We start from the raw sequence: 9,761 nt of genomic DNA, 5'->3' as shown, positions 1-9,761 counted from the left end.
AAATAAAATGTAAGAATCACTGGTCTAGACAAAGACTCTGAAATATGAACTAAAGAGATGCACAACATTTTCAATGAAACAATTTCAGAATTTTCAAACCTTAGGAATGAGATGAAATCCAAATACAAGATGCATGTAGAACTCCACATGAGCCAAGATCAAAAAATATCTACTCTAAAGCACATTAAAATGAAAATACCTAACATCTAGAATAAGGATAGAATTTTTAGAAGCTCCAAGGATTTCAACTGATTTCCCAACTCAGACTTTAAAAGCTACAAGGACTTAGAATAATATACACCCAGCCATGAAGAAAATGGGTGCCAACCAAGATGTTTATGTCCAGAAAAACTAACCTTCAGAATTGTGTATGAAATAAAGGTCTTCTGTGATAAGCAAAAACTAAAAGAATTCATGTCCACTAAGCTTGCACCACAAAACATAATAAATAAAATGTTTCCAGTAGAAGAAATAAAAAGCAAAAATAAAAACCAGCAAATGGGTAATTTTGCATTAAAAGAATTGTCAACTAATTGTCAACCAAGACCAAAATCATACTGAATTAAGCATTAAAAATCTGAATTAAGCATTAAAAATAATCAATGTCATGAAATAAAAATTATCTATATAATAACATCAAATATAAATGACCTAAATTCTCCAATCAATAGACAGATTCGCTGATTTGGTTTAAAAACAAGGAGACCCAATTATATGTTGTTCACAAGAGACTCATGAGATGTGCAATGTTCTCCATAGACTGAAGGTGTAAGGATGGGAAACAATACACCATGCAAATGGAAGTCACAAGCAAGCAGAGGTAGCTACTCTCATGTCAGAAAGTAGACTTCAAGCCAAATCAGAAGAGACAAAGAAGGTCATTTCACACTGGTTAATGGAACCATCCAACAACAAATACAATGTAAATATTTATGCCCTGAACAATGGTGCACCTATGCACATAAAGCAAAACCCTTGTCAATATAAAGAATAAAACAGAGCCAGGTGTGGTGGTGCATGCCAGTAATCCCAATGGCTAGAGAGGCTGAAGCAGGAGGACCACAAGTTCAAAGCTAGCCTCAGCAACTTAGTGAGGCCCTGTTAGCAAACTAAAAATTAAAAAAAAAAATGGGCTGGGGATGATTAGTGAAATCCAAATACAAGATGCATGTAGAAATTCAGTGTATAACATTACCAATAAATTAGACCACAATAAGTGGTCTAATGGGTTAAAGTGTCCCTGGGTTAAAGACCACAATATAGTCATACGAGAAGATTTCAACACGTCTCTCTCAGCATTAGATAGGGCCCCTGGAAATAAACTAAGTAAAAACTCTTCAGATCTAAAAAACATTATTAATCAAATGAACCTAACACATATCTATAGAATATTTCCTTCAATGACATCTAAATTCTTCTCGCTAGCAGTACATGGAGCTTTCTCTGAAATGAGTGTGTGTGTGTGTGTGTGTGTGTGTGTTTTTGCATAAAGGAAATCTTAGCAAATACAAGAAAAAAAGATAATTCTTTGCATCCTGTAAGATTATAATGAAATGAAATTAGGAAACAATAACAAGATAAAAAAACAGAAAACATTTTAATACTTGGAGATTAAATAATACTTTTCAATGAGGAATGGATCACAGGAGCAATCAAGGGAGCAATGAAAATTCTTACAAGCAAATGAGAACAATGATACAACATATCAAAATCTTTAGGACAGTATGAAAGCAGTTCTACAAGAGAAGTTTACAGCACTGAGTTGCTACATTAAAAAAAAAAAAAGAAAGTTACCCATAAATAATCTAACACTACATCTCATGGCCCTAGATAAAGAACAAACTAATTCTAAAATCAGTAGAAGATAGGAAATAATTAAAATCATAGCTGAAATTAATAAAATTGAGAATAAAAAAATATAAAGGATCAATGAAACAGAGCTGGTTCTTTGAAAAGATAAACAGATAAAGTTGTAAGCCAAACAATGAAAAGAAAGAGAAGACCCAAATTAACAAATTAGAGATGATATCTAGAAAATCAATAATAAGCAAAGAGATTGAAGCAGCAGTTAAAAGCCTACTAACAAAGAAAAACCCAGGTCCAGATGGATTCTCATTAGGGTTCTACCAGAACTTTAAAGAAGAAATAATGTCAATCCTCCTCAATTTATTCCATGAAATAGAATAGGAGGAAACACTCCAAATTCATTCTATAAATCTAGCATCGTCATCTTCATACCAAAACCAGACAGACACATCAAGGAAAGAAAACTTCAGACTAATATCTAACATGGACAAAGACACAAAAACATTAGCAAATCCCATTCAAAAACACATTAAGAAGATAGTACCCTATGATCAGGTAGGTTTTACCCCAGATACGAGATTGGTTCTATATATGCAAATCAGTAAATGTAATTCACCACATAGAGTTCAGGACAAGAATCACATGATTATCTCAATAGATGCAGAAAATGTTAAAAACATCAGAGCAACTAGGGATAGAAGTAATTTATCTCGACATGGTAAAGGTTATATGTGACGAACCAAGACCAAAATCATATTGAATGAAAAAAAAGTGAAAGGATTTTCTTAAAAATTAGGAACAAGACAAGAGTGTCCACTCTCACCACTTCTAGTCAATATGGTTCTTTGCTGAGGGCCATTGCCAAGTAGTAATGATGCATTGAAATTTCCTTGCCAGCGTACCCCATGTTAAATGGACTTGCCTTGGAAATCCGCTGTGACCTTGCATGTGTGTTTGAGAAAGGTGACCCTGCTCAAGGATGAGGGTGGATCCAGGTTTAAGGTGTATCCTGCAGGTTTGAGGAAGCATCCGGCTCCTTGGGTTTAGGGTGTTCCCGGTTTAAGACAATCTGGTTTTAGGGAATTTCCAGTAAATTTTAAATTTATTGCTGCTGGGAATAGGGCGTTCCTGCTGCCTGAGTTCCCATTGAGTTCCCATGGAATTGAGAAAGTTTTGGGGACGTGAATTGGCGGGCAGAACTGGGATTTCCCCAGAACGTGTGTAGAGTCCGGTGTGAGTTCGGGAATAAAGAATTGCTGTTTGAATCTACAAAGCTGTGAGTATCTCCTGATCTTGTGCCCAGTCAGACATTGGCAGTTCTTGAAACTTTGGCCAGAGCAATCAGGCAAGAGAAGGAAATTAAAGGGGTGAAAATAGAAAAAGAAGTCAATTTATATGGGTCTGCTGATGACATGATTTTATATTTAGAAGATCCCTACCCCTCCAAAAAAATTTCCACCAGAAGACTTCTAGAGCTGCTGAATTAATTCAGTCAAGTAGCAGGGTACAAAATCAACATTCATAAATCAACTGCTTTCCTATACTCCAAGAGTGATTCTGTAGAAAAATAAATCAGAAAAACTATCCCAATCACAATAACATAAAAAAGTAAAATAATAAAACAACATATTTAGGAATTAATCTGACCAAGGAGGTGAAAGTTCTCTATAATGAAAACAATAGGACACCACAGAAAAAATTCAAAGAAGACCTTAGAAGATGGAAATACCTCCCATTGTTCGAATAGGCAAGATTAATATTATCAAAATGTCCATACTACCATAAGCAGGATACACATTCAGTGCAATCCCCATAAAATTAACAATGATATTTTTTATAGAACTAGAAAAAGTTTTAAAATCCATTTTGAAGAACAGGAGGCCCAGAATGGCCAAAGTAGTCCTGAGTAAGAAGCACAATGCTGGTGGTATCACAATATAGAACCTCAAATGAAACTACAGAGCCATAGTAACAAAAACAGCATGGTATTAACATCAAAACAGAAATGAATGCCAATGAAATATAAGACACAGAAATAAGTCCACATAGATACAGTCATCTGCTACTCAACAAAAGTGCCAAAAATATATTTTGGAGAATAGGTAGCTTCAAACAAATGGTGCTAGAAAAACTGTATATCCATGTGTAGAACAATGAAACTAGATATCCTTTGCTCTCTTTCCCTCTTTCTCCCTCTCTGCACAAAGTAGAGGAAGGGGCTTCATGGGGAGGGACATTTAACTCAAAATGGATCAAAGACCTATGGATTAGATCAGAAACTCCATAACCACTAGAAGAAAACATAGGGCTAACACTCCAATATATTAGCATTGGCATTGTCTGCCTTAACAAGACTCTTAAAGCATACAAAAGAAAACCAAGACTCAATAAGCTTCTGCTCAGAGCAGAGCCAACAGAAGGGGAGATTTTGCCACTTACTCCTTAGACAGGGGACTAATAGCCAGAATATATAAAGAACTCAAAAACTGAACAATCAAATGAACAAGAAATCCTCAAATAATCCCAATAATAAACGGGCAAAAGAACTAAATAGAGACTTCTCAAAAGAAATACAAATGACCAGCATTCAGGGAAATGCAAATCATATAACCACAGAGATTTCTTCTCACTCCAGTAAGAAAGGCAATTATCAAGAAAACAAATAATAGTAAGTGCTGGTGAGGATGTGGGGGAAAGGCACACATTGTTGGTTGGATTGCAAATTAATACAAGCACTCTGGAAAGCAGTATGGAGAGTCTTCAAAAGACTAGGAATGGAACCACTATATGACCCAGCTGTGCCACTCCTCAGTATTTATCCAAAAGAATTAAAATCAGCATACTGCAGTGATACAGCCACATCAATGTTTACAGTAGCACAATTCCTGGGTGCTTGTCAACAGATGAATAGATTAAGAAAATGTGGTATATATACCCAATGGAGTTTTACTCAGCCATTAAGATGAATAAAATTATGGCTTAGCTGGTAAATGGATGAACTGCAGAATATCATGCTAAATGAAAGAAGCCAGACTCAGAAAGCCAAAGGTCAAATGTTTTCTCTCATATGCAGAAGTTAGACCAAAATAACGGGAGACTCCATTAAAACAGATCTGTAAAGTAGAGGAAGGGGCTTCATGGGGAGGGACAAGGAATGGTAAAATGGAGGAACAGTGAAATGGACCAAATTATGCAATGTACACATATGAATATACCAGAGTGAATTCCACCCTTTATGTGTATCTATAAAGCACTAATTTTTTTAAAAACTACAAGTAAATAAAAGGAACACCAGTAGAGTAGAGGAAAGGGAACAGAGTGGTGAAAAGATGGAGAGGGAAAGGGTTAAGAACTGGGGGCTGAATTGGAACAAATTTTATTCTATGTATGATTATATCAAAATGAACCCCAATATTATGTATGGCTTTAATGTACTAATGAACGCTTCTATGTACACTGCCCATTTGTGTTTAGATGTTCTGTTTTTAAACACATTTGGATTAAGATTTTTATTAACCAAACAAGTTTATATAGAATGCAATTACAGGAATCATCGCAGAACACTAGAATTATAAAATTACTAAATAGAAAATGATGTTAGCCTTTTTTGAAGCCTTTCTTTTGAGGGCTAGAAGATCTGTACAATCTGAAAAACTACATTGAGACTTCCTCTCATTCCAGTCAGAAAGGCAATTATCAAGCATACACATAATATTAAGTGTTGGTGAGGATGTGGGGAAAAGGTACACTCACATACACAGGTGGAAATGTATACTTACAGGAAGTGCAGACAGGTACGTTTGTGTCCTGGTAGGGGCAATAGGCTGGAACTCAAATTCTCTGAGTGATGAGCACATAGATCCTATTTGTAAAATGGTCATTTTTTGCAAAAAAACTTAAAAACTCTTCAGCGTAAGGTTGTTGTGATATTCTAACAACCAAGGAGTGCATGTGTACACAATTTATTTGACTATAGCAGTTCTCGAAGGTATCACATTTGACATGGTGAGATATAATGTCTCAGTGCGGGGAGGGGAAAGGAGAGTAAATTGTTATAGAAGCTCTGGGATAATATAAAGGTTAAATCTTTTTGTTTTTCTCTCTTTGGACAGTGTCCATTTCATTTTTTCTTTGAAAATATTCCCAAATTAATTCACTCAACATTTTAAAATGTTAACTTTAAACAACTAAGGGTTCTTTTTATTACAATTACATTGTGGGTATTCTACTAGTTCAATAACAAAATTAAAACAAGATCTCTTCTGTAATGCAAATATATTTATTATGCACTTTCATATACATAGGGATTTTTGCATAATATAATACAAGGAATAAAATAAAACTTTTACAATGTGAAATTCAATGTACATTTTAGGCTATTTACATACCCCAAAACAAGGGAAAAATAAAAAGAAAGCATTTGTCTGCAACCACATCTGCAGAAAGTGTAAAAGGAGGACGTCCAGCAGAATGAACACCTGCACAGCCAAAACACGGAGAGGCTTTGACTTCTGCTGTGGAAGGAGTGGTTTTTGGTGAGGATTCTGGTGGGGTGCGGACGAGACACTGGCTGTGCATTGTAGTAGACACTGATTTCTGGTCAATTTTCCTCCCCAAACCTTTCCTAGAAACATTAGGTTTTCATTTTTCGTTCCTGTACTTTCTCACTTCCCGTACCATCACTCTGGCTTCAGGGATGGTGTGATGGAATGCAATAAAAATGTTTTAAGCACATGGCATCCTAAGTCATGGAGTAGCAACAGCTGATTTACAAAATTTAAACTTTTTAATTTCAAAAATAGCTATTTAGGACCTTCATATTTGCAGGACTGTTCCTACTTTTTAATAGAGCAGAGGCCATTTTTCACTTATGGTCTGAGCTCCCCCACAGAAACAAATAAGCGAAGCAGGGCGCCTCCGACACCCTTATCATTCTTATACCACTGAGTCCCTTTCATTCTATTCCAAAACATCATTTATATAAAAAACATCCAGAGGAATTCTTAGGAAAATCACATTTTCCCAACTGGCTCCCTTCCTACCAACTGTTCCAAATGTATAAAGGATGGATGTGAAGACATTTAGCTCTTTGAAAAATCCCTAACACAATGAGCCATCTCTTTGCCCTTTGGCCACAAGGTGCAATTTTGTAAAAACAATAATATTAAATAAATACAATTTCAATAATTCAAGGTTAATAGAAAAACTGGCAGCTTTCAAGGTTCTCTTTCTGAAGAAAAATACACCTAATAAGAAATGAGAGCTTTGTACTTTAAAGTGATGCAAATGTACTATATGAGACATGAGGAAAGTCGGTTCCAATAACAGCATGTTGGCATTAATAGCATCATTGACACTTTTAAGGCTACTTTGCAAGAGTCCTATTAAGTGTATTTAATATATGTCCCATAGGGACAAGAGTCTGATACTTGAAACATTCACATTCGAGTTATCAATATTGCCATGTCACCTTAATCTCGACTGAACTTCTCTTCTCCTTGCTCTGATTATGATTTACGAATGACACAGGCCAATGGGTCGTACTGACTTTAAAAAGCAAAAGCAAGAAAGCCTTACACACAGATTCAAGTGGGAAACATTCATCATATGTTGTACATTTCTGTTCCCATGAACAAAGCATTACATGTGTCCTTCATCTACGATGACACCACTGATCTCTGTGATTCAAATGTTTGAAAGATTTTTTTTCTTCAGTAGTAGCAATGGTTTTGTGCTGTCTCCAAATTCTCTTTCCTCATTCCTCTTTATCAAGAGAACAGAATTTCTGGGGTCTGTAGGACTAACAGGACTCACCCAGAGATCCAATCCACATCTGTGGTTGCCAAATCATTATGCTGACCAGTCCCTCCACTCTGGCCCCACTGGTGTCGAGGGCCTCCAGGAGGCTAGGGCTATGGGTCACATGCTCATCGGCACCAAATTTATTTTCTTTAGTCACAGACTTCTCCCCTCATCTTGCCACCTGGCCATCCTGAATGCAACTGCCCAAAAAACATAGGAAAGAGCACATGGATAGGAAAGTGCAGATCCAACAGTTCTGTTAAATAATAAGAAATACACATGTGCTATGACAAGGTTAGAGGCCTCATCCATGAAGGACTGACAGAACACACCACAATCATCACCATCCAACTGAGCCAGGGCATGGACCCACTTGATTCTGAGAGGGGCTGTTGTGGTCATGCAGTGATTTAAAAGTAGAGAAGCTGAGAGAGAAGCCACATAAACCTTCACACTGATAAATTACATTTTGTTTTGCTTCAAAGAAGAGATGAGGGTAGTCAATGAATTGTTCAGGGATCAAAAATTCTACCCTCAGACGAGAGACAGGTGCACCTCCCTCTGCGCACGCATGCGACTGAGGCATGGCTTTGTCCCTGAGAATTTTCATGCCTCGGGAATGAGTCTGTGGTCTTGGAGGTGGAAGGACAGCAAGCGGGAGGCAAACAACATCCCGGAAGGAAATGGAACTCTGTTCTGCCGACTTATTTGCTCGTTTGGATACTTTGGGCCAGACATAGGGAGCATCCTACTGTGACAATCCAGATTTAAACTACATGGAGCAGCTCCCTAAACTACTAAAAATTATATGCTGTTTGAGAATCTGTCAAAAAAATTTTTTTTTCACCTAGACGTGGCATTCATACAGAAACTCATTTTAGCCAATGCTGAAGGGGCAGTGAACATAAAACAGTTGCAAGATTCATTTTATTGAGTGACATTTTAAAAAATACAGGAAACAGGCCACGCACTACAATGCGATGTGACCGGAACACTGCGCATAAGGTTCTTTTGCCACAAAAAAGAAAATAAATACAAAAAACACTGCCTTTCATATATATTTGACCATGGCACATGCACATTTATCAAATCTTAACTTAAAATACTTTATTCAAAATTGTTTTCAGCTTTATCAGGGAACTGTAGTATACATCTGCATCTTTTAAAAAAGTGCTTTTTCTGTGTAGTGAATACAAAGCACACAAAATGAAAGTTCTTAAGCACAGAGGGTTACACTGAGAAGGCAGCCTTACTATTTAGGCACATTACAGTAATTAAGGTAACTGTACTGCAGATAGCACATTCTTCGTTCTCTCTCAGCACACCATTGGCGGTTTATGTTCTTATCCCGGAAGGTGAAGAGCCACTCCAACCACAAAGCCTCTGACTCTCAGAGCAGGAACTAGGCAAACATTAAATAAGAAAGAGTGAATGTCCACATTACACTTACCATGAAACTACATATAGTTTTAAGACTCTACATAAGAATATGCATATCAATCTAACTATAAATATTTATCACATAAAGTACAAGTTTAATAATCTAAAGATTCATTATTTAATTTAAAAGGCTCCATAATACATCTACCTTAGTTCATGTGGTTTACTGTATTTAATATATGTTTATACTTGTGCCTTTACAAAAGACGTGGATGACAGCTGGAGGGCTGTACCTATTTTTAAAATAAGCTACCGTGGAGAATGAATTATCTATTTTATACAGATTATTTTTGAGTGACATTTGCCTGGTCATCCATAAATTCAAACTGAGGGATGTTTATTATTGGAAGATAGTCCCAAAGACAAAAGAAGCAAGAAAGAGACTGCAATTTGCTAGAGTATAATTTTGCTAAAGGAAGAAAATCAGTTAAGCAAAGTAGGATCAATGTAGCTTAACATGAACCAGAAAAGATTCCTAATGAAATCTTCAGATTTATCTCCAACATGGGAAATAGGATTCTGAAAAAAATATCTGTAACATAAAAACTGTAGACCTATTTTCCCACCAACTTCCCCTATATAATCAGCAAAGTACCTTTTGTGGGAAGGGGAAAGGTTTTTACAATTAAAAAGTACTGTTCTACCTGAATACAATGGGCTCCACACACCCACCTTGCCAACCATCCGCTTCCCACCTCTCAATTCTTTGCTCA

General features: G+C 36.4%; 1 protein-coding gene across 5 annotated transcripts in view; it reads right to left on the bottom strand.

Annotated features, from left to right (window-relative positions):
* Positions 1 to 6,066: 6,066 nt before the first annotated feature.
* Positions 6,067 to 9,761, bottom strand: part of Ankrd50 (ankyrin repeat domain 50) — a 44,563-nt gene continuing 40,868 nt past the window's right edge. For all 5 annotated transcript variants that reach the window (XM_078022136.1, XM_078022135.1, XM_078022138.1 and 2 more), the window contains one exon: positions 6,067 to 9,010. The gene's annotated coding sequence lies outside the window, so the exon portion shown is untranslated. The remainder of the gene's footprint in view (positions 9,011 to 9,761) is intronic.

Source organism: Ictidomys tridecemlineatus, chromosome 9 (assembly GCF_052094955.1).
Source record: "Ictidomys tridecemlineatus isolate mIctTri1 chromosome 9, mIctTri1.hap1, whole genome shotgun sequence".
NCBI lineage: Eukaryota > Metazoa > Chordata > Mammalia > Rodentia > Sciuridae > Ictidomys > Ictidomys tridecemlineatus.
Note: the sequence above shows the minus strand (reverse complement) of the source record. Positions and strands in the feature narration are given on the sequence as shown.